We start from the raw sequence: 26,246 nt of genomic DNA, 5'->3' as shown, positions 1-26,246 counted from the left end.
CCTTCTTTTAGGCTTCAAAACCAGTGCCTTTCACAGCTAAAAACCCTGGCCCAGCACTTCCCTCATGTCTCCCACCCATAGCTTCAGGAATTCTAGGGACTCTGGGAAAAATCCTTCTCCAAGAGCTCTTCTTATGCTCATGAATCATGTTAAAGGTTTGAGTTCCTTGGGACCACCCCAAGTATCTTTTAGCTTTTTTACTGAGAATCATGCCAGAGGCTGAGTCCATTAAGGGGCTGCTTCAGGTTTACTCATTTAGTTTCCTGACTCTAACCATTTGCAGTTTAATTGTTGGCACGCAGAACAATTTCTGAAATAAATTTCTGATAGATACTATTTGTTGTAGCCTTGGCTCTGCTACAGTTAGATAGTCGAACTTGAGCGAGACTCTCAGTCTCACGGAGCCTTAGCTTCCAACTTTGGGACATGGGATTAATTGAAACTGATGCCTAACCTATATGTTTTCATAAAAATCAACACACTAGTAGGTCCTTAAAGATGGTGAACAGATCAAATTCATCTTCGAATTATCATTGGTAAGCTAATGCCTAGCATAAAGCTATTACCATTAGAAATTCTTAGGATTAGTTTCATTGGTAATTAAGTCAGTAAACATTTATTGATTACCTACTGTATGGCCGGTAATGTTTGAGGTATTGAAGGTATAACTGTGAACAAAATATAAACATGTCATTGCTCTCTTGAAATGTACTTTGTGATAAATCTTTTTGGGAGATAGAGGGTTAAATTAATTTTAATATACATATATTAGATATACATAAACATATATATATTTGGGCATAACAGCATATATTTAAAAATATACAGTTTTATATTGAATAATATTTAATTACAATACATTGTTTATGTACAATGCATTGCAATATTCTTTTCACTGGGAAAAAATTCTAGGCAGTTTGAACTTTAAATGTTCATCAAATTGTTTTTTGCAATTACTATACATACCAAGGTATGTGTTGTCTCAATATTTAACTTGCCTTTAAGGTAATTCTCTTTTCTACATATTTTTTTCACTGACATTGAAATTCCATGGAGATATTTTACAGAAAGTGTCCTTGGTCATGGTATTAGTTGTGCTCATGATGGTCGAAGGAAAGTATTTTTAGAAGAAAAATAACCTTGGTGGCCTTGTATTTAATTGGCAATAGCTGGAAAGGACTGTAATATAAATATTGAGATTACACATGTGGATATAAAGACAATTAAACTACATGTTTGTCCCCCTAAAAAGGACAGAAAACATAATGGGAATATCAGGGGCCAGATTTTAGCTTATAACAAGCTAATCACAGGTAAATATTTTTTTAAAAAAACAGATAATAACAACATCATTTTGCCATGTTTGTGTGCATGTGGGTACAGGTGCACCTGTGAAAATGGAATAGACACCATCAGATGCTGTGAGTTCACTGACATGAAACAATCACTTTCTGAATGAGGCTGTTATAAACAGCGTTAATAAGTAATTCCAATAACATGACAAGGCAACTGTCCCTGGCTAGGCCAGTTTAAAACCTCCAGCCCCATAAAATGGAGTACTTAGGCAGGTATTTGGTGCTATGATGAAAAGTTCATCCACACAGGCAATTCAGCACCTATTTACTGAACACCCATAATATGCTTGGCACTGAGGCTACAGAGAAGAAGGAACATCCCCATTCCCATAACGAAAAGATGAACACTCAGAAGACTTCATTAGACAGGAGCAGGGATTGTGGTTTAGAAGCCAGACAGAAATGGCTTTGAGTCTCAAACCCCTTATTTACTAATCATGGGAACTTAATCATTCTCTCTGCTTTCAAATCATCAGGTTTACCAAAATAAAGATTCACAAGCATTCACATAGCCCATTCTACTGAGCAGATGCATAGACCACTTTGTTTTTCTAAATCTGCATTTCTGATAAAGTTCCAGCCTGAGAGCTGAAATTGTACCATTCAGAGAGAAACATGGCATTATCTGTTTCATTAGTCAGAAAACTTGAAATCATTATGTATTAGCTAAAACAACAGCAGCTGATTTTTCCAGGCCCTCTGACTCTGCATAATGTATTGCTTTTCACTGTGTTAGTTCATCATTCAGAAATGCAGTATATCCTAAAACTGACCCAGGCTAAGAAAGGAGATTTCATTTATCGTAGGATTAAGTTTTGATAAAGACAAGTATTGAACTGGATGTTCCCTGACTATGTGGTAAAACAAACAAGTACAAAACTTTAGAATGAGTACAGTTTGATTGGAAATGACATATAATTTTAATAGATTGTTTCCACCTGCTGTCCAGTACTTAACTATAGGATGATGTAAAAGTCACTTGGCATCTCCCACAATCAAACTCTTTATCTTAAAATGGGAGATCATTCACCTTTCTTATCAGGTTATTGTAAATGTTAAAATAGATAATGTCACTCAAAAGCACTTTATGAATTATAAAGCAAATATGAAAACATATATATATACTTTTTTGTTTAGAAGTTAGCATGTATCTAGCACATTATAGACACTCAAATGAGTTTTGAATAAATTAATAAATTTATTCAAGATGGTAATCAAGTACTCCATTCAATCCTTACTTCCAACAAGCAATTTTAAGTTTGGAATACAGGCATAAGAATATTTAATTTACTGATTACTTTCTTGTGCCAGAGGAATTAGTCATTTCTATGTCATTAGGCTAGAAATTAAACTTGGAAATAAACCAAGAATGAAGATATTTTAGTAACTGATGAAACATTATATTAAAGTTAACTTTTTAGATAAAACTGAGGTTTTTATAAGTCTGGTAACTGAAAGCCATAAAATAGTAGCATTGGTGTACAAATATTCCCACCACAATTTTTCCACAGATGGAAAACCAAGAAGTTTAGGGGACTTACCTGAATTCTACATGAACAGAGAAAATCTCTTGGATACAAAGTGAGATGATATTACTGGACTAAAGAACGCATCAATTGCAAGGAAAAGATTCCATAGATGCCATCTTCATCTGTGTATCTGTTAAACAGAAGTATACATTTTTTGTGTGTAACTGAGAGCACTGTACTTTTGAGATTGTAAAGAATTCACTCTCTATTTCATTTGAAATATTATCCATATGTGTTTCTGGAAAAAAAAAAAGTGTTCTAGTCTGGTGAGAAGTCTGTAGCAGCTGAAATTTTGTTAAATGCCAATTGTGTGCCAAGCATGCCGCTAAGCTTTTTGCACACATTATGCTATTTAATTCCCTTTGCAATCCAGTGACATAGGCATTATTATTGCTATATTATTAAATAAACTGACAAAAATTATAATCTGAAGGTTTAAAAATAACATGTCTAAGATTACATTCCGACAAAATACAGAACCTAGGAAGTCTACCTTCAGAACTTACAGACTTTTTATACTTATGGAGGATGCTTTGTTGCCTCCCAGCATGCACTTGTAATCAGCAGTTTATGATTCAGTAAAGAATTTCAATATAGGATTGTGGTGGTGGTGTTGTTGCTGTTGTTGTTGTTGTTAAAGCAAGTTCATGCTGATATAAATTGAGTCAGAGGAGGAATTAGAGAGCGTAACACATAACTAAAGCATGTTGCCAAGGAAACTGTTGGCAAACCAAGTATCATGGAGTTTAGGGATGTAAAGGCACTTGTCTGTAGCCACAATTATTTTCTTGATCATTCTACAGATCAAAGAGGAGATATTAGGTACTCTAACACTATGGAAAGGCTAAATCATGGGTTGAGCATGAATTTTTTTGAAGCTGATTTTAGATGTCCAGGAACTTAACACATTCTCTTGAGAAATTATAAATCATTAATTGAAACTTTCTTTGGAAATTCTAGAGAAGCTACATTGAGGCCTTTTAATGTCAAAACTTCTATGAAGCCCCAAGGTAGCCCTTAACTCAAAGTCAGAAAACAAGGTTCCGACCCTATGAGGTTTCCGAACCAAAGCTCAGGTAGGGATGAAAGTGTCTCTTAAAAACTAACTAGGAAAAGGAATGAATGTATACGATGGCCCAGATATCCATGACCTCTGCACCATCATTCACCTGGGAGCAGCCACTATACTGGAAGCGTAACACGTAGAACAATCAGAGGAAATTTATTCAGGTCTGACTTTGCTATAGGCAGTGCTTATACCATCTAGAAATTCTGTGTCCTAGTACGTTGCCACAGTGACTTTTTGGATACATTTTTTGTTTATTTTACATGTGTATTTGCTTTAAATATCCTTCTCTGGGAATAAATGAATACTTTTCTTGTGTGTGTGTGTGTGTGTGCGCGCGCGCGTGCGCGTGTGTGTGTGTGTGTGATTCTGATGCTATCTTCTCATATCTGGGAACTTCTAAAAAATTTTACCTTCGTGTAATTGTGAGAGCTGTTTCTCTTCTGGCTCTACTAATATCCTCAAACTTCTCATTCAATTACCTAAAACTCTTTTCTTCTCCCAATTATCTCATCTCTCACATCCTTCACTTTAAAATGTCCTTTTCTTTCCATTAGTATTTATACTAAATGCAGTCAATTCTTGGCCTCTCTTGTGCAATTAGGTGAAGCTTACATTTCAATTATAGTGTTTAAAGCTATTCCAAGAACATGAGCTATTGGCTCCCCCTATTAGCCACTGTCCACAAACACAAAGTTCTGGAATATAAAGTCTGTCCTTGATCCTGTGATCTTGCAATATAACATTAACAGTCAAAGGTTTCTCTTGTTCTTTCGCTGTGTTTCAGCTCCTATCTTGTATTCTGTGTCTCTGGTCACTCAGATAGACTGAATTCTCAAGAGATAAGGCAAGAGCTTTAGATCCAGTGTGATTCTTCAAAATGCCCATTTTCACCAATATTTTAGTGACTGGTCCATGAAAATTGTCTGTGCTTCATTTCCAGTGTCTTTCTTGGCCATCATATCTTCAAATTTCCTGTTTAACTGTTCCACATTCATCTCAATGACTGCTATAAAATCACAAAGCCAAGGAAGAATAGTCTCTTAGTGGCAGCATAAAATTAGAAAAGATTGGCAGATAGCACCCAGTTTTAATACCTTTATAGAATGTGTTTCATAGTGCCCGCTGAACAATTGCGCATATGAAATCTCAAAGCCCATAGCACATATATCAGCAATAATTTCACAGAAGCAGGCTCTAGCTAATATGTGCAGAGTCTTATATTACTTTATCAAACTGTCTTTGTGTAATTAGTCTGTCTGCAAAGCCTGGCATATAAATTAAGCATCTAATTTATCTTGACTGGCCTCCAGATTGCTTGATCAGTCTATTCTGCCTCTGTGGCTCTTTAGTGAATGCCAAGTAAAGTAAAGGACCCTCTGGCAATAGGGAGTGAGAAGAAGCAGAAACTCCTTTCGAGGTCAGAGGCAATTTTACACTGTCTCATCACTGATGCATGGGCAGAGACATGGCATTACTTCTGATGACAGCAATCTTCACTGGGTGGGGAGGTGGGGGGTCATAATTGATGTCCCTGGTGGCAGGTTACTTTGTATCATGGATGGTGAATAATAAATAAGCATAACGCAAGCTGTAAAGTCAGGTTTACCAAATGAAATCAAATTAAAAGTAAATTATACTTTCCTCCTCATTCAACACCATTTCTCATAAGCCACTTATCAATACAACTGCAATCTGTACAACTGTAAGAGACAAGTTACACAGCTATTCGATCCTGATAAAAACAAAATAACTCCTGTAGCCATAATCATTCCTCAAGAGCATTTAATTTGTGGGCTTTTGCATTATTGCTATCAAAACAAAATCTTGCAGCTTTATTGGAATATACAAATCTCTTTGATTGAAGGATACTTTATCTTTCTTTTTCTCAGATGAATTTGAAATGGCACAGAGTTAAATTTTTATGGAGTGATTTCTAGGGGGAAAGGCTGACATAATTTTCAGCACGGGACATCGTGTTCTGCTGACAACTCAGAAAGTTTGAAGGAAATGTTTAGCTCACTAGATAGTTTTTCTCAGAGTGTATTCTCTTCTCTGCAGTTGTGGATGCATACCCAGTAGGGTCGTGTGTATCCTTCTATATATGAGGAGGCACATCCATTGTGAATGTGTAACCTCTCTCCTGACTTTGTAACTGGGTACACAAGAGGGTAACAAGAGGCCTGGATGCATGAAATAAGACTATTTGGGCCATCATCTTGTGACTTTCTAACAGTGAGGATTTATTCTGCTTTTAGAAACATGCCATGATTGTCTATGGTAAACATGTTTCACAGTGAATTTACCAAATCTCTGTTTTTGCCCCAACTCTCCAAAGACTATATGACTTAGTGACACATCTGAGACTCCATGGATTTTTCAGATAATGGGGGCTGACCTGACACTACAAATAAATTCTGTCATTACCTGATTTATATTAACATAGCAATTCTACATACTTTATTAAAAAATGCTCTTTTTAAAAATAAAGAACAAAATATATAGTAGCTTTAAATATTCCCTGGTTACAGATCTACTTGGTGGATATTTCAGACAATAGAACCAAGAAGATTTTCCAAATGGAAGCATGATCATGTCTATGTTGTTTGATATTCAAATAATAAACACTTCTCTTTCTAGCATAAGATTATACAAAAGTGCACTGTATGTAAAGGGTTAAGAGAGGTAAGGGTTTGGACCTGTGTAGATGTGAGCCACAGTCTGAGGAAGTAAATGCTATGGCTATGTAAAGATGGTTGATTCTTTTCCAAGGCAAATGCCTCAACGAAGAGTGGCTATTACTGATTTATTGAAAAACAAAAATGCCAAAGTTATCTTCATGGTATTTTGAGTCATTAAAGACTCAACTAGAAGGTCCATTTTAGGACTCTAAATGCAATAACCAACTGTGAAGACTGAGGCCCATGAAAGAAAAATGACCTTCCTAAAGTCATACATTAAGTTTATATTAAAGGGATTGCTAAAGCATTGGACTCTTAAATATCAATATTGGGACTCTATCATTTCATCTGTTTGTTTATTTATCTGTATGTCAGGCACTGTGTTCGGACTTGGGATTCAAGGAAGATAAATGGAAACAGATATTTCTGTTCTAATGGCCTCTGGTCAATTGTGGAGCCCAACATTAATCAAATAATCACTCAAATAAAGAAGGTAAATTATACATAACGACAATAAGGTATGTGTAAAGAGAGAAGGCCAAGAACAGAATAATTTATTTCTGCAAGCAGATGGAAGGGAAATAATCGGAGTGCATGATAATGAAACAGGTTGTTTTCTGTCATGGGCTTTCTTGTAAACATTACTTAAGATGCATCTCAGGGATTAGCCCTTCCCACTTAGCCTTCTCTGACTTTCCTAAGATGATTTTGCAAAAACAGTCTCAGTTGTTCCATTTGCATATCTCTTCCCCTACCATTTTGGATTGAATGATCTGCCTTTCCCATTAAATCAAGTGGTTATGAATGGGAAAGGATCTTGTCTTGCCTAGTGTTAGATTTTTACACGGTATGTGAACATATTTTTATTTTCAGGCAGGAAGAAAAAAAAGAACAAAGAAGAATAGGATAGTAAGAGAAAGTCATTGGAAGCAGACACTACTTGAGGTCCACAATACATTCCCTTGGCCCCGCTAGTTTCAGCATAGCAGTGGGGGACAGCACTTTGCAAACTTCCAGAATCCCATCTCAAGGAACCCTGTGGCAGCCTTTAAGCTTTCTCCAATGTTGAGTGACTGCTCATCTGGTCGCATAGGCACAGCCTGACAGTACAGGGGAAGGGGAGCTCACTTAACACCTGGGGTAGGGTAGAGGGTAAATCCTCAACCAAAGAGCTGCAGAACTTACTGGATAAATGCCCACATTCTGATCATTTTCTAGAACATTTTTGTGGAACACTTTCCATGGTTCCATAGGTCAAAAACAGGATAGAGTCACAGTTGTCCATGATGGTATATACTTCAATAATGTAAACTTCACTGGCTTTCTTGCTTCCATTGATCACCTTCTGTTTCTTCACTCTATTTCTTTAGTTGTTTTTTTGATTTTGTTTTTGAGACATAGTCTCCCTCTGTCTCCCAGGCTGGAGTGCAGTGGTGCGATCTTGGCTCACTGTAACCTCAGCCTCCCGAGTAGCTTCCTCAGTCTCCCAAGTAGCTGGGATTACAGGCGCCTGCCACTACACCCAGCTAATTTTTGTATTTTTAGTAGAGATGGAGTTTCACCATGTTGGCCAGGCTGGCCTTGAAATACTGACCTCAAGTTATCTGCCCACCTCGGCCTCCCAAAATGCTGGGATTGCAGGTGTGAGCAACCACGCCCAGCCAGCCTAAGATAAAATTTTAAAAACAAAAGATGACAACAACAAAAATCACTGCTTGTACCCAAGTCTATATTTCAGACACTGGGGAAAGCAAAGAGGCAAACTAAGATAACCTTTTAAGTGGGAGGAGTCACAAATTAATATCAGATCCTGCAGAAGTTTCCAGCGAACCTATTATTTTAAAACATCAGCATTAATTGGACACTGATACTCTTCAAGCAACAGGTTTAATTGAATTGTTGAGATTTATAACATAAAGGGCATGAGTTGAAATATAAGGAATTGCGTAGAGCTGGAACCTACTTTTGATTCTCAATCTTGACTGAACCCCAATATTACAAAGGTTTAAAACTTGCTGGTACTCTAGATCTCCAAATGAGAGTTTTCTGGGAGTGGCATCTAGTATATATGTCTTACAACAAAACAAAAACAAATAAGCAAAAATTTCCATAAGATATTTTGATGCACAACAGGATTAATAACGACTTGGATGGTTATCATTAAAAAATTTGCTGGGAGAAATATGCTAGAGGTTCACATCATAACATGAATAGATCTTAAAGCCATAGTGCAAGAAAAATTTTAAAACTCAAGTAAGATCTATTGTATAATACAACTTATGTGAATAAAAAATGCATGTACACAAACAAAAAGTTTAGCAATTATACATAACAAGAAAAATATATATACCAATATTTTAGAAACATTGTTCATGACAGGATGAGAAGGATGTGTGTGAAAAAGGAGGAGAAAAGGAAATCAGTCAGGCAGGAGAGGAAGTCTCACACAGGCTACTGACAAGAGTGTGCTGAGAACTACGGAGCATGGTTAACTCATCCTATTACATCCATGTCCCACTCTCAAAAATATTTCCTGAATACTGGAAGGAGATATTTATCACAGATTATGTTAGTTTGAATGCTGCATCTATGTGTTTATACACTGATATACACACATTACAAGAGGGAAATGAAAAACCTATAGCTCAATTGGCTGCCAGCACCAAATGACCATTGCCAATAATCAATCATCGATATAAATCTTCTTCATCTGCTGGATTCCTAAAGCAATCATCTGTGCAGATAATCAGTACATTCTCATCTGCCAATCAAATCAGTGGTAGCCAGAGCTAACAAAAAGCCAAAACTGAACATGGAAGATAAAATGATAAGACTGCATAAATTAAGTGAGGTTAGTTCTCAGGCAAATATCTCAGAGACTGGAATGATGTAGGAGAAGACAAGTCGAATATATGGTTCTGCATGGGAAGAACTCTCCAAGAGGAGGCAGCATCCTCCAGCATACAGGATTCAGCAATATAATATATACTCCCATGCTCTTGATCTTGGTATCTACTCAAAGTTTACAATCCCTTTTTTCCTTCCCTAAATCCAGGGAGTTAGGGACAGAGGGTCTCACCTTTGATTAGGGGAATTTAGTTTAGTATCTGACAAATTATTTTGCTTCCTATTTATTCTATGGATGATTTTGTTTTCTGAAACAACATAACCTTTTCCCTGGTAAAAACTGAAGAATATAGCTGGGCATAATGGCTCATGCCTGTAATCCCAGCACTTTGGGAGGCCGAGCAGGGAGGATCACTTGAGCCCAGGAATTTGAGTCCAGCTTGGGCAACACATGGAAACCCCATCTGTACAAATAACAGAAAAAAAAAATGAGCTGAGTGTGGTGACAGTTGCCTGTAGTTCCAGCTCCTCAGGAAGCTGATGCAGGATCATTTGAGCCTGGGAGTTCCACGCTGCAGTGAGCCATGATTGTGCCACTGCACTCCAGCCTGGGTGACAGAGTGAGACCCTATCTCCCCTCCCACCCCCACCAAAAAAAAAAAAAAAAAAAGAGGAAGAAGAAGAAGAAAACTGAGGAATATGATTATCAAACATCTTTAATGTCTCAACTAGCAATGTGTAATAATAGAATGATAAAGATGATAAAACTGGCTATATACTTTTAGTAATAAATTTTCCACATATGCAGTTACATGTGCATCTAGTTAGATAGATAGATAACTCTTCTCAGCTCAAGCAACTGTCCTCTTTTCAGCTTTGAATAATTTCAATATGGACATTTTTAAAGTAGAAAATTAGTATAGGAGGTCCAAATATTCACTAAATTATTTGGATCCACTTAGTTTCACTTTATAATGCCAAGGTTATTTGCATACAGGCAATATTCTTAGTTATCATCTCCAACTTCTTAATATTTTCAACATTTTAAAAAAGTAGCTTCAGAGGAATACGTGATTTTTGTTTTCTTAAATAGATTACACCTACCCAAATGTGTTTTTAGTACCCAGATCCTCAATTAAGATTCCAAATGATGGTTTTAATGCCTTCTCCCAAGCTTAGAACAGTATTAACTGCTGATGTAAAATTATGTGACAGCAAATTTGAACAAAGACAAATAAAATTATTTCCACGTATGTGGCCATTTTTCTACCAAGCATACTTCTAAGAAATATTAAATATGACGACATGCAAACTATATTATAAAAACTTACCTGAATGGACTACATGTGGTAGTAATAGCACTTTTGATTTTAATTAGAATGATGCAATGAAATAAATAATATTACATGATATAGTTCAATTAAAGAGAAATTGGCTGTTGGGGCATTTTTTTTTTGAATCTCATTTTTTCACTTGCTCGATTTTAGTACAATCCACCTCCTACACTATTCCAGTATAAGTCAAATAACAAGACTTACACTGTCAATTTATTAAGAACTTTGTAACATTCAGGTATAATACACTAATATAAGTTGCGCACTTCAGTTAACATAAAGTCACTTCTTCCTGTAGTAGCAGTAATGGGGAAAAAGTGCCACTTCAGTTACAATTAAACCAGGTTTCCATGCGTAGCTTAACATTAAGCAGAACCATGTGTGGAATTCTGCAGAGAAAGCAAAAAAGAGGTGACTGTGAAATATGCTGATCTGGCTACAAAGTAGTTGGTTCAATTTTCACATGTACAACAGCTTCAGTTGGTTAAAAAGTTAGACTTGTAATTCCTCCACAACTTATTATCTTGTGACTTATCTGCCAGGGAAGAAATGTCTCAGACTGTGAAATTTAGCAAAACTCTGGTTTACGGAGGTTGCTCAACCCTCTCATAACTCAGATTTCTCATCTGAAAAAAAAAAAGCCTCCTGCAATGATTGTCAGGATTAAATGAGATGGAATCTAGGAAACACTTAAAGAGAGCTCTGGATAGGATGAGTGTTCAAAAAACGTTAGCGATGATTTCAAAGCAACATTTAAAAATAAATGAATAACAGCCTGAAATCTGCAAATACATCTGGGATGCACTGGGGCTATGTTTGCAAATTTCTTTAATGTCCAGCATATGAAAACAAAGACATCCTCTGTTCCATTCCTTTAAGTCACTATGTAGTTTATTATAACTCAAAATATAATTTAAAAACATAGAATAATTCTGAGGTGGTTTTCCTGTGGCAAATGAGCAACAAAGCCACATATATATTTTTCTAAACTGACAGTAAATATGCTGATTTATTTGATTTATAAATTGACACTGGATACTGTTATTTAGTTTAGAATATATTACTATTAGACTATTACAGGACAGGTCCATATTTAGAAACACAGAATAGTCTGTTTTTTGTTGCATAAATGTTCAATTATTTAGACTGGTTATATTTGACTGAAATGTGTGAGGAATGTCAAATAAATACATAAATAATTTTACAATAAATGTTTTTCTCTAATTTTGAAAGAATTTCCTTTACTCTTGTGCTCCCCTATTATAAACGGATATAAGCACATTCTTCCTTGTATTAATGGTACTTGGCCTTAACATCTTAGCTCCTCTTTTAATACTGTTAGATTCTAAATATATAGACTTTATCTCAGATAGCCTGTCTCTCAAGGGCCAGAATAAAACATAGTAGGTGCTCAGTACTTACTTAAAAAAAAAAAAGAAAATGAGAGATCATGTCAGATATATCACGCTGCTCCTGAGCACTTTGCACAGCACTTTTTACCTGGTAAATTAGAGGAAATGTTGGGAAATTAATGAATACCAGTATGCCAAATAAATAAGGTAAGATGCTTTCCATCAAAAATGGGACACAGTTTTTATTAAAGTGCTAACAAATACCATAGAATTGGTAACATAAAATATACTTTTAAAAAGAAAAAAAAACTATAAACTATTAGAAGGAGGCTCACTTCTAATGAACTGTAAGTCTATAATCTTGGCAAAGAACAAGATGTCTTTCTACTTGAGCTCTAGAGTACCTACTGTAGGGTTAAATTGACAGCATGTTGAAGCTAATTTTATGATCCATCAGTTAAACTAAAGCTCAAAGTCAGTAGTAAAACTTTGGTACAGCTGCTGTGCATTCATTTATATAATGGAAAGCACTACACAAATATTTGCTGAATGAATTAATCAATAAACCAACAATGAATAATTGTTGGACAGACGGCAACTAGAAAATCTAGGTGGATCAATAGGAGAGAACTCCACAATCCTGACAAGCCCAGAAAAGTTAAATCACTGTTTCAAGTTCACAAAAAATTTAAGATTCATATCCTGCCATCTAAACTTTAAGGGTAGGACTTCTTCTAACCAATATTCCTGAATCTTTTAAGAGTCATTTATTGCTGAAAAGAACTCAGTATCACTGGGCATTAAAACTGCATCCTTAGTGCTAAAATCAAACTGAGATTTTGAATAATGGCACTGCCCTAGTAATCATGAAGCAACATTCTCCTTGGAGTCGATCAAATGTTTCCATTAGCAAAAATCAGTGGCAAGACACTGTTCCCCTGGAGTGACATTTCCTGCAATCATTTTATGCTTTAACAAGACAACTTGCATTTTATAACTTTGTAATCCCCAGCTCCCCTCATTCTTCTTGACTTTGGAAATGTCTCTGAATTTATTGCCAAATAGAAACTGCTCCAGGAAAGAATAGTCATTGTCTACGAGAGAGAGAGAGAGAGAAAGCACGGGGGGAGAAGGAGAGACAGAGAGGTTCTATATCTCAACAGTTTCATTGCAGAATTGATAAAGATATTTTAGAAAAACTTTAAAACACAGAGACAATATAAAGAGTCTTCAGAAGTTGGATTGAAATATTTCCCTTGTGCTAGAGAAGGGCAACTCAAATACAACCTTGAAAAATAATCTTTTGTACTTTTTACCATACTTTAACAAGTATTGCTAATTTTTCAGGTTTCAAATATAAGGATATGTATTCATCCTGGGTAAGAATGCAAGTCCTATAAATCACAATACATATAGTCTTGTCTTTTTTCATTTTAATGGTAAAATGAGCATAAATCTGTGTAAGTTCAAGTTAGGAAAACACACGAGTAATGATTCAGAGAATCATGAATTTGCTATCTCATAATCCTGACCTTGGAAAGTTCCCAGAGACAACTCCAGAACTTTTCCGAAGGAATATTGTTTCTTTCATTGTATACTGAAAATATTTTATATAGGCTTGGGAAATTAATGGATTGTGAGGCAGAAATAATGCGCTAGTTTGTAATGTCTTACAGTGCAAAGGCTAATTGATTTTTATGCAACTGTTTTGCTAATAACTATGATTAGGGTTTTTGAATTACATAAGTATCACAATTCATATAAGATAACCATCCAGCATGTAATAATAGCTCTGATCAATTTATGTAGATACACATTTATTAGCTTTGGCTATGGGAGAATATGAGGAGTGATATCTATATTTGCTAATCTTCCTGCCTTTGCTTCACATATTAGCTTCTATTTGATTCCTATCATGGCTTCATATAAATAAATCCTTACTCCTAAAAATAGGTCCTTTTTATATGGCCAAACTATTGCTAATGGTCAAAATGCCTCTGCCAATAACAGAATTTATTTAGAGTTGTTGTAAGTCAATGTGTCAAGTCACTGTGGCTTTTCTAAATGTCAATTTTATTTAGACATGCAGAAAAAAGTTAGAATGCATAATTTAAGTGACATGGGATTGGCATAAACAGGATCTGCTACATTCAGGATGACTATTCTTTCTTATACTATATCCCTTAAATTGTATGCCATGATATATCTTCTACACCTTTGCATCTCATATATTTTTATCTAACTCAGAAAGCTATGAAAATGATAGCAGATAATATTAAGGATGATATGCCAAATTGCAGTCCTAAGAGGTTATATGTGGATTCCTTTTGAATCTCACAATAAGTTCAAGAAATGGGTATCATAGTTAGTATTTTGTGCACATGAAGTAACTAGAGCTGGGAGACATTTAGTAAACCAGTTAATGATGGGGCAATAATACAAAGCCCCCCAAGGGTCTGGGTAGTGATATGAGGAAGGTCCTGAATAATAACGTAACGAATATGAAAGACTTAGATATAGAGTAGATAATTAATTATATTCTGCTTGATATAAAGATGATACTCCATTATTTACATAAGTTCATTGATATATCCAGATTTGGCATAAATATCAACATCTAATGTCATTCAGAGGGCAGGCTCTTACTCAGAAGGTCTGTATGTCTCTGTCTTAGTCCATGTGGGTTGCTCTAACAAACCATCACAAACTGGATGGGGTGGCTTATAAAAAAAAAAGAAATTTATTTCTCACAGTTCTGGAGGCTGGGAAGTCCAAGATTAAGGCACCAGCAGAATCTGTGTCTGGTGAGGGCCCACTTCCTGGTTAATGGATGGCTGTCTTTCTACTATATTCTCACATGGTGAAAGAGGGAAGGGAGTTCTCTCCAGCCTCTTTCATAAGGGCACTGAAATCATTCATATATGGGCTTTACTTTTATGGTCTACTCACCTCCTAATGGCACCACCTCTTTATATTATTACCTTGAGGTTAGAATTTGAACATAAAAATTTGGAAGGGGGGGTTGCAAATTCTTCCTGTGGTCCTCCAAAATTCACATCCTTCTTAACTGCAAATGCATGCATTTCAATCCAATAATACCAAAGTCTTAATTCATCCTAGCATCGTCTCAAAAGTCTGAGGTCTCCTGTGAATATTATCTAAGTCAGATATGGGCAAGACTCACAGTATGATTCATCCTGAGGAAAACTGCTTTTCAGCTGTCCACCTGTGAAATCAAATGTACTATGCACTTCCAAACTACAATGGTGGGAAAAGCACAGAATAGACACGCCCATTACAAAATAACAGAAATAGGGAAGAAGAAAGGAGTAACAGATCCCAAGGAAGCTGGAAAGTCAACAGGGCAAATTACATTAGATCCTACGTCTTGAGAATAATCTTTTATGGGTCTGTATGTTCCATGCCCGCTAGGGCAGAGGTCTCACCTTATGCACATTGGAGTAATTGTCCTATACCCCCCGTATTGCCAGGTTGGGCCCCCAAGTCTCTGAGAAGCCTCTTTGGGTGGTCCCACACCAACTATAGCTTTGTGCCTGGGTTTTGAACCAGCTCTTTTCAATAGCTGGACTCCCATGTGTGTAGCTCTACTGTTCTAGGGTCATTCATACAGCCCTACCTCCCTGGCTCCTCCACACTTTGCCGTAATGGAGGCCCTCTGCAGTGGCCCCTTGCTCACTGGGACTCGGGATAAGAAGGGCAGTCCTGGATTATTTTTATCTACCTTTGGAGTCATTCTTTCATTGTCTTGTACAACAGCTCCTGGCCTCTGTTCAGATGGCTGACTGATCTCCTTAACACATGGTTGTTTGGCCACATCCTTCTTGTTCTCTCCTGAATACAGAATGTTAAGAGGCTCTCTTATTCTTTCCAACATTGATAGACAAGAATGTTCAAAATCTTTACATTCTGCCTCCTTTTAATCTTTATGTTCTGCCACTCGCCCAGGCTGGAGCACAGTGGCATGATCTTGGCTCACTGTAATCTCCGCCTCCCGAGTTCAAGCAATTCTCCATCCTCAGCCTCCTGAGTAGCTGGTATTACAGGTGTTTGCCACCTAACCCAGCTATTTTTTGTATTTTTTAGTAGAGATTGGGTTTCGCCATGTTGGCCAGGCTGTTCTCGAACTCCTGACCTCAGGTGATCCACTTGCCTCGGCCTCCCAGAGTGCTGGGATTCGTACAGGTGTGAGCCACCATGCCTGGCCCCTTTTAATTAATAATTGTGTCTTTAAGTCATTTCTCTCTTCTCAGATTTTATGAGGAGCAGTCAAGTAAAACCAGGCCACTCCTTCAACACTTTGCTTAGAAACTGACTCAATCAAATACCCAATTTTGTTGGTTACAAGTTCTACCTTCCACTAAACACCAGAAGACAAGCACAATTCAGCCATATTTTTGCCAGTTTATAACAAGAATTGTGTTTCTTCCATTGTCCAATAACATGTTCTTTATTTCTGTCTGAGACTTCATCCGATTGGCTTTAGCCATCCATATTTCTACCAACATTCTGTTCAGGATTATTTAGATATTCTCTAAGAAGACTGAGGCTCTGTCTTCAGTTATCCCCTTTTCTTTCTGGTCTGTCACCAAAAGCACTCTTACAGGTCCATTTATGGCAGTGTAGGCTTTTTCCAGCATGTACCTCAAAACTCTTCCAGTCTCTGCCCATTCCCTGGTTACAAAGCTGCTTCCACCTTTTTAGGCATTTATCATGGCAGCATCCCCACTTCTCAGTGCCAAATTTCTATATTAGTTTGTTCAAGTTATTATAACAAAAAAATACAGTAGTGTCTTATAAACAAGGAAAATTTATTTCTCATAGCTCTGGAAACTGGGGAGTCAAACATCAAGGCACCAGCCAATTCTGTGTCTGATGAGAGTGTCTCTCCTGGTTCATAGATGTATACATTTTCACTGTGTCTTCACATTGTGGAAGTGGGAAGAGAACTCTCTAGGGACCCTTTTATAAGGGCACTAATCTCATTCATGAAGGCTTTGCTCTCAAGACCTACTCACCTACTAAAGGTTCTATTTTCTAATACAGTTATCTCAGGGTTAGGATTTCAACATATGAATTCAGACCATTGCAACTTCAGTAATAAAAATTGCTTGTTAGCCTGGACAACACATTTTTTGACTGCCCCTTACATACTGCATTGCATTTTCTTTGTTTTAATTGAAGCCCAGTGCCTTCAGTGAGGGAGACGATGGCTCCAACTTATTAAGAATGGGCCTGCTCAATTACCAATCAATACATGGACAAACTGAAAGCAAATGGCCAATAAGAAATGGTTAAAAGGGCAAGTCTCACGTTAGGTACTCCAACTACACACACACACACACACACACACACACACACACACACACCACATACACAAAAACATGAGAAAACTTTGGGAAGTATATCTATTGCCTTGATTGTGGTAATGGCATCATAGGTGCTTGCCTATGTCCAAACTCATCAAACTGTACATATTAAATATGTTTCATTCTTTATGTATCAATTATACATCAATAAAGCTGTTAAACAAAAAGAGAAACAATTAGATGGAAAAAATGAATCTGAAATTGAGAGCATCTGCTGAATTGGTAACAGAAATTACTCTGAATGGTTTGAGAGAGAAAACACACTTTGAGTTGGGGGTGAATTAAGGACATGAGAAATTATACTTTTAACACTTCAGTGGTGCTGTAAGATTTGAGAGTCTCTCTTTTTCACAGAAGAAACATATCAGTGGAGAGAAATTTTTGAGTAGCTCTTTCTTGTAAGAATTTCAAACTATTTTTAGCAAGTCTGAGAGTTAATAACCATGATGTCTGAAAACCAAAGAGTTGTTTTATGAGTACATAGACCATTATTAGGACTCCTTAGGGAGAAGAAGAAAAAAAAATAATGCACCATATTGGCAAGTCACTGCATATTACATGAAAAATAAAACATATAACTCTTTCTCTTTATAAATATATGTATGTATCATGTCTACTCTAATTTCAGAGCAGCCCTAACAGTTATATTGCATTCATTTTAAGAATTATATTTTTGCATTCATTTAACAATTAAAATAAACTAAAGGGACTAACAATTAAACTCAGGTCATCAAACTGTGTGCTTTGTCCCAAGATACCAGAGAAAATTAAAGGTTTATGACAGGATGCTGAATTACATACTTATAAAGTCACTGTTAACTCTGAGGGTCTACAACTGTCTAGTAGATCAGGCTCAAATTGGATAGTAATTATAACAATTACATTACTCACATCTCCTTCAGTGACTTCCCAGGGAAGTCAAATTACGGAACTGAAAGGAGGTGGAGGAAGAGGTTTTAGGATTTCCCATGGAGGATGCATTACTATAGGACTCCTTACTCAATCACAATCTCCACAGCAATGACTGCCCATTCTCTTCCCCATTCCTCATCTGAAATATTGCCTCAGAAGTTACCAAAGTTGACCTCTCCCGGAAATGCAACTGAAACAAATGATCTCAATTCTCATTTTATTTAATTTTTCAGTAGCCTCTAACATACGGACAGTCTCCTTTTTGCAACTCTCATTGCTGTTGCCCTTAGGTTAGGTTATTAAGAGAATAAATGTTTTTGAGATAAATGATATTTGATATGATTGTTTAAAATTTTTAGATCAATGGTGTTCCTATCTATTCTCCACTTTATTTCTGACTTTGAAAAGCTTCCTAACATCTCTAAGCCTCAGTTTCCTCTTTGGAAAATTTGGATAATAATAGTGCTTACATCATACAGTTGTTAAACAGCCAGGCACAGTAGATCACGCCTGCAATTCCAGCACTTTGGGAGGCCAACGCGGGAAGATCACTTGAGGTCAGGAGTTCAAGACCATCCTGGCCAACATGGTGAAATCCCATCTCTACTAAAAATAAAAAAATTAATTGGGCATGTTGGTGCATGCCTGTATCTCAGCTACTCAGGAGGCTGAAGCACAAGAATCACTTGAACCCAAGAGATAGAGGCTGCAGTGAGCCAAGATTGTACCACTGCACTCCAGTCTGAGTGACAGAGCAAGACCCTGTCTCGAATGAAACAAACAAACAACAACAACAAATAAGATAGTATATATTTAAGTATTTTACATGTACACTGGTATCTTTTAATCCTTTGGCAAACATGGACTAATGTATTTTGTTTTAGCAAAAAAGAATAGATTGAAAGAAGACAGTAAACACCCCGAAATCCTTTGAAGAATGCAATGAGCTGGAGAGTGGTTGGGATCTCCGTGAGATCATATGTCAAGTGAGATATTTCACTTATGGGAACTAACATTATGTCTGGTACGTTATAGGCCCACAAAAATCTTATGTATTCATGGATGAAGAAAGGTCTGAGTTAGGCTTTAAGGATTGTTGCCTCTGTGTGAGCAGAAATGATGGGGCAGTATACCCTTAAACAAAGCCTCTTCTGTCTTTTGTTGAACACAAAGATGTAGCCTCAAAAGACACTTCTACTTTAAGTCTCCAACTAAGTTTCATATAAAGAGGTTCAGTATTTTTAAATGTTATGTTCATATTTCATCCATCAATTTGCTTTTTGACAGGTTTGCTGTCAGCCGAGTGTAATGTAAAGGTGTAAAAAGACTTCTTTTATGAGTGAAAAGATTCATAATTCTTAACTGTTATTATCACAGCAAATCACTCTAAATGAAACCTGGAAATATTTATTGGTGTAAAATAGGATGGTTTTTGTGAAGTTGCATTGAATAAATGTCTACTTGAGAATATTTACTGAATCTGATTTATCTACCCCACCTTTCCCAGTCTATGTCACTGCTTAAATTCAAATATCTATTTCTTTCTTGTTTCATGACAATCAAGTTCCAAATTTTTCTTGCCATCTTCTAACTTCAACATACGTTATGTTACTTTTCCTTGAACCCAATGCTAATCATCTCCTTCCTTTTGTTAATTTGTTCCACAGATCTCACCTTGCCATGCTTACCGAATTATAGCCCTACCAGTTGGGCTTATTTTTCATGAAACTCCCACACAAACTATATTCTCTATCCACAATGTCCAATGCAGCAGCCACTAGCCATCTATGGCTATAAAGCATTTGAAATGTGCCTAGTTCACATTGAAATGAGCTATGAGTATAAAATACACACAGATTTCAGTAACTTGGTACAAAAAAAAAGAAAATATCTTATTATTTTATTATCAATACCATAATGAAATGATGCTACTTTGAATATATTGTATTAGACTAGATATACTCTTAAAATCACTTTTACCTGTTTCTTTTCAATTTTTTGATGAGTCTGCTAGAAATTTAAAACGTGCATATGTGGTTCACATTATATTTATTTTGGACAGAATTTTCTCCAGATAAAAAGAGCTAATGTGTAGAAATCAGACACTTCACATTTTTGTTCTTGCTCTTGGGCCTTTTCTTATAAACTTTACAGCTTACATTGAACAAACATTTATTGAGTGGCCACTAGTTAGTAAGCACTTTTGTCTATATTGGGAATATAGAAAAGTTCCAGGTAGATAACTTCTGACTTTCTTAGAGCTTACATTTTCATTTGAGATATCAAAAAAAATAAAGCAAGGAAATAAACATAACCACAATAATTCAAATCATAATTTCAAATTGTGATAAATGACATGTGAATAGGTGATGGTAACATATTTGATAATTCCTGGGGAGTGGGACTTTATAGTTTCACCGAAGAAAACCTCTAGGAAAAAGACACATTTCAATGAAGATGAAAAGAATGAATGTTTGTATTTTCCCAATTTGTTTGAGATATATAGACAGATGTAGATAGATAAAGAAATATGTGGAGTATATGTAAAAATAACTACATGAACATAATTAGTTTTTTATGTATGTACACATTCTGATTGACTGGTAGTGGCTGTCCAGAGTGCTATCATTGATTAGTGATGTATACCAGGGTCTATAAAAGATCAATAACACAGACTGTGCTATGTATTTTTCCCTGACAGATACATAACCACACAATCACATGAAGAAACTATGCAATACTATTTATTTAGTAATAAATGTCACAGGATCCTTTGTGTGTCACTTCATCAGCTGGAAACCTCTGTGTCCAGTGGTGCTTTCTGCCTGAGTATTGCTTGCACCTGTTGAGCTCATTTTGCCCACTCAGCCTGGCAGGCTGCACTTGGCTCATGCTACCAGGCTGGATCCGACATCCACCAAGGGTGGGCCAGGCACAAAGAGATGAGCGGTGTGTGGCCAAGCAAGTGCAGGGTCCAGCCACTGCATACAGCCAGGCATGCCAGCTGCTGTGGCGGGGCAGGCAGCTCCAGGTGCTGACACAGGTGCCGGCTCCATGTGAGGCTGCAGCTGGACCAGATGTACTGCACGGCAGCCTCCACAGCAGGCACCTATGTCTGGACAAGGGGAACAAAGTGGCACCCTGAAGCCTGGAGATGCCAGGAACTCAGGGTCCCAAGAGAGTAGTCACAGCCCTGGCTTGGGAAACCCCTAGGTCTGGGGTGCCCAAAAGGCTACAGCTCTTCTCTCTTTCTCATTGCCTGAAACATGGCAAGCAGTGGGCATGTTTCAGCCCTGTTTGTGTTACAGTTCTTTCAATCCTCCCATTCAGCAGGTCTTGAGTTCCTGTCCTGTGTCCAGAAGAATCAGGTACGTGGACAACTGGAGGGTGAGCAAAGCTGAGAAGAGCATTATTGAACAACAGAACAGTTCTCAGGAGACCAGAAGAGGGAACTCCTTTCTGCAGGCAGGTCCTCTTGACAAGTGTCCAGCTCTCTCTGGAGAAGAGACCTGCAGTGGTTAGCTCCTTTCTGCAGGCAGGCCATCCCAAAGTCTGTGTGAGTCTGGCTGAGTCTGAGGGTTTTCATGGGCTCAGAATGGAGGAAGTGCATTCTGATTGTTCCATGGGCGGCCATGGGAAGGCCCAGATAAAGCACCATAAATTCTCACTCCAGGCTGTGGACTCCACCTCGAACTGACAGCTTGGCCTTCAGGCTTCAGGTTGTCCCTGGCTTGAAAGTGGGGTTTCTCTAGTAACCCACCCCTTTCTGCGCAGGAGCCTGTCTGCCTCCTACCGCCATCAACATGTTGTCCATGGCACTCAAGCTATTCATGCCAAGAAACACCTGCAGACCCTAGCAGAGCTGCCTTGAAGCCCATGCTCAGCCTCTCTCCCATGCTCATCAGCGCCCAAAGTCCTGAGGGAGCCAAGGCAACAGGGGCCTGATGTGTCGGCACTGCCCTGAGTGTGCACACACAGATTGTGACAGTGCCTAGGCCCAGCCACAGCTTTGCTCTCCCCTGGAGTGGGCACAAGGAATGGGGAGAGGCCAGGCAGTGGGAGGAAGCACTTTCAAGCCTGCAGGGTCAAGGGGCTTCCTGGGCCTCCAAGAGCACAGGCATGCCTGTGTGTCTGGAATTGGTGGGTTCTTGGTCTCACTGACTTCAAGAATGAAGCTGTGGACCCTCGCGGTGAGTGTTACAGTTCCTAAAGGCAGCGTGTCCGGAGTTCTTCTGATGTTCGGGTGTTCAGCCTTCTGGTGGGTACATGGTCTCGCTGGCTCAGAAGTGAAGCTGCAGACCTTCCCGGTGAGTGTTAGAGCTCTTAAGGTGGCACGTCTGGAGTTCTTCGTTCCTCCCAGTGGGTTCGTGGTCTTGTTGGCTTTAGGAGTGAAGCTGCAGACCTTCGCGGTCTCATAAAGGCAGTGTGGACCCAAAGAGTGAGCAGCAGCAAGGTTTATTGCAAAGAGCGAAAGAACAAACCTCCCACAGTGTGGAAGCGGACCGAGCAGGTTGCCACTGTTGGCTCAGGCAGCCTGCTTTTATTCTCTTATCTGGCCCCACTCACATCCTGCTGATTGGTCCATTTTACAGAGAGCCAAGTGGTCTGTTTTGACATGGCTCTGATTGGTGCGTTTACAATCCCTGAGCTAGACACAAAGGTTCTCCAAGTCCCCACCAGAGTAGCTAGATACAGAGTGTCGACTGGTGCATTCACAAACCCTGAGCTAGACACAGGGTGCTGACTGGTGTGTTTACAATCCCCTAGCTAGACATGAAAGTTCTCCAAGTCCCCACCAGAGTAGCTAGATATAGAGTGTCTATTGGTGCCTTCACAAACCCTGAGCTAGACACAGGGTGCTGATTGGTGTGTTTACAAACCTTGAGCTAGAGACAGTGCTGGTTGGTGTATTTACAATCTCTTACCTAGACATAAAGGTTCTCCAAGTTCCCACTAGACTCAGGAGCCCAGCTGGCTTCACCCCGTGGATCTCACACTGGGGCTGCAGGTGGGGCTGCCTGCCAGTCCCGCGCCTTGTGCCCACACTCCTCAGCCCTTCGGTGGTCGATGGGACTGGGCGCCGCCGTGAAGCAGGGGGCGGCGCTCGTCGGGGTGGCTCGGACCGCACAGGAGCCCACGGAGGGGTGGGGAGGCTCAGGCATGGCGGGCTGCAGGTCCCGAACCCTGCCCGCGAGAAGGCAGCTAAGGCCCGGCGAGAAATCCAGCGCAGCGCCGGTGGGCCGGCACTGCTGGGGGACCCAGTACACCCTCCACAGCCGCTGGCCCGGGAGCTAAGCTCCTCATTGCCCAGGCCGGCAGGGACAGTCGGCCGCTCCGAGTGCGGGCCCGCCAAAGCCACGCCCACCCGGAACTCCAGCTGGTCCGCAAGCGCGGCGCGCAGCCTCGGTTGCCGCTCGCGCCTCTCCCTCCACACCTCCCTGCAAGCTGAGGGGGCCGGCTCCGGCCTGGGCCCGCCCAGAAAGCGGCTCCCACAGTGCAGCGGCGGGCTGAAGGGCTTCTCAAGTGCCGCCAAAGTGGGAGCCCAGGCAGAGGAGGGGCCGAGAGCAAGCGAGGCCTGTGAGGGCCGCCCGCATGCTGTCACCTCTCACCTGGGTCTGGAGCTGCAGCTGTGCCCAGAAGTGTGGGGCTCCTGCTGGCCAGGTGGAGCGCACAACTCTGGCCACACCCCCCACTTCAGCCAGTGTCTTCTCAGCAGCCACTCCAGAGGGACCACCACTGCCATCTTAAATACATTACCAGCTCTGCTCCAAGATTTTTTCTTTCTGTTTGGGATCAGGTGAGGTGAACAAGAAATTAATTCTATATAACAAAAAAAGAGACAGTTCATTGTACATAGCCTAAAAATTAATTAAGCTGCAGATCTTTAATAAGTTTTCCTGATTATTCTCTGTATGCATGAAAATTTGCTAATTGCATTCAATATTTTTTTATTCACCTCAAATTTGGCCAATTCTCTTTTCATCAGTTTTGCATCTGGGTGTCTGGTTGAGCCTTGGAACATCTGTGAGGCAGGTGTTCTGCTTATGCCTTCCAAAAGGATGCAAAAAGCAACACAGGATGCAGACCAACAGATGGTGTAAAGTAAAAGAAAATCTAGAAGTAGTGTGTGCAGGAGAGAATTTATTCAGGCCTATTATATGCTGAAATAGACATGCCTCTGAGTGACTTTTTCCATTATTCCAACAATTGTCCAATTTCTCTTAGCGGCAAATTCCAGTGACATTGGTTTTCATAACCTGGATAATTTTTCTTAAGTATGCGAAACTTTATTTTATTTTTATTGCTATATAATAATTGTGCATATTTATGAGGTACATGTGATATTTTGATACATGCATATAATAATCAAATCAGTCATTAGAATATTAATAACTTCAAATATTTATTATTTCTTTGTGCTGAGAACATTCCAAATGTTCTCTTCTAGCTATCCTAAAATACACATTAAATCATTGTTAACTATTGTCAGTCTGTTGTACCATCAAACACTAGAACTTATTCCTTCTATCTGGCTGTAGTTTTCTACATATAACCATCTTGTTTTCATCCCCTATTACCTCTACTCTTGGCCTCTGGTAACCATCAGTCTACTCTTTACCTTCATGAGATCAACTTTTTTGGCTCTCATATGTGGCAGAGAACATGTGATATTATGACATGAAGAATGTTGTATGTCACCCAAAAGAATCTTTCTCACTGAACTGTGGGACAGAACATTCGGGGTCATTAGTTCTACCTTCACCAGATAATCAAAAATGAATAATAGAACTCTGCAATAATCTCAGACTTTTTACACATTTTGAAATTCATTCATGCCTTTTATAAGAATTTGTTTTAACTTTTTGCGAATTTGAATATATATTCTTATGATAAATTAATGATTATTATTAGTCACTTTTGACATTCTCCTTTAGCACAAGTTACCACATTCATATTTAATTAAGACAGCTAAACATTTAGCAAAGTTAGTAAAAACAATATACATACTTTATTAATTTAGCAAACCTTTATTTCGCACCTTTGTGTGTCAGACCTTGCTCTAACTCAAAGAGAATTAGCATTATGAGAGGCATTCTCTTAAAGGTATAGGATGAGGGGAGCCTACAATATAGAAAAAAAATTATAACATGAAGCATAAAATTTCCTTAGTAATATCACAGGCAAAATTCTATGGAAATATAGAAGACACATTTATTCATTTTGCCTGGGAACTTCAGAGAAAACTTTACAAAGGAGGTAACTGATAATTTTTTCTTGATACGTTAATAAGAAATCTGGCCAAGTAGGGTGGCTCATGCCTGTAATCTCAGCAGTTTGGGAGGCCAGTGTGGGAGGATGGTTTGAGGCCAGGTGTTCATTATCAGCCTGGACAACATGGTGAAACCCCATCTCTACCAAAATAAAATAAAATTAGCTGGGCCTGGTGGTGTACACCTGAAGTCCCAGCTACTTGGGGGGTGAGGTGAGAGGGTTGCTTGAGCCCAGGAGGTTAAGGTAACTGCACTCCACTCTGAGTGACAGCATGAGACTGTCAAAAAGAAAGAAAGAAGGAAGGAAGGAAGGAGGGAAAAGAAAGAGAGAGGAAGGAAGGAGAGGGAGGGAGGGAAGGAAGGAGGGAAGGAAGGAAGGAGGGGAGGAAGAAAGAAAGAAGGGAAGGAAGGAGAAGGAGGAGGGAGGGAAGGAAGGGCGGAAGGAAGAAGGGAAGGAAGGAAGGAGAAGGAGGTGGGAGGGAAGGAAGGAAGAAGGGAAGGAAGGAAGGAGA

The sequence above is a fragment of the Hylobates moloch genome, unplaced genomic scaffold (genome assembly GCF_009828535.3).
Source record: "Hylobates moloch isolate HMO894 unplaced genomic scaffold, HMol_V3 SCAFFOLD_6, whole genome shotgun sequence".
NCBI lineage: Eukaryota > Metazoa > Chordata > Mammalia > Primates > Hylobatidae > Hylobates > Hylobates moloch.
The sequence above is the reverse complement of the archived record's forward strand: the minus strand, read 5'-3'. Positions refer to the sequence as shown.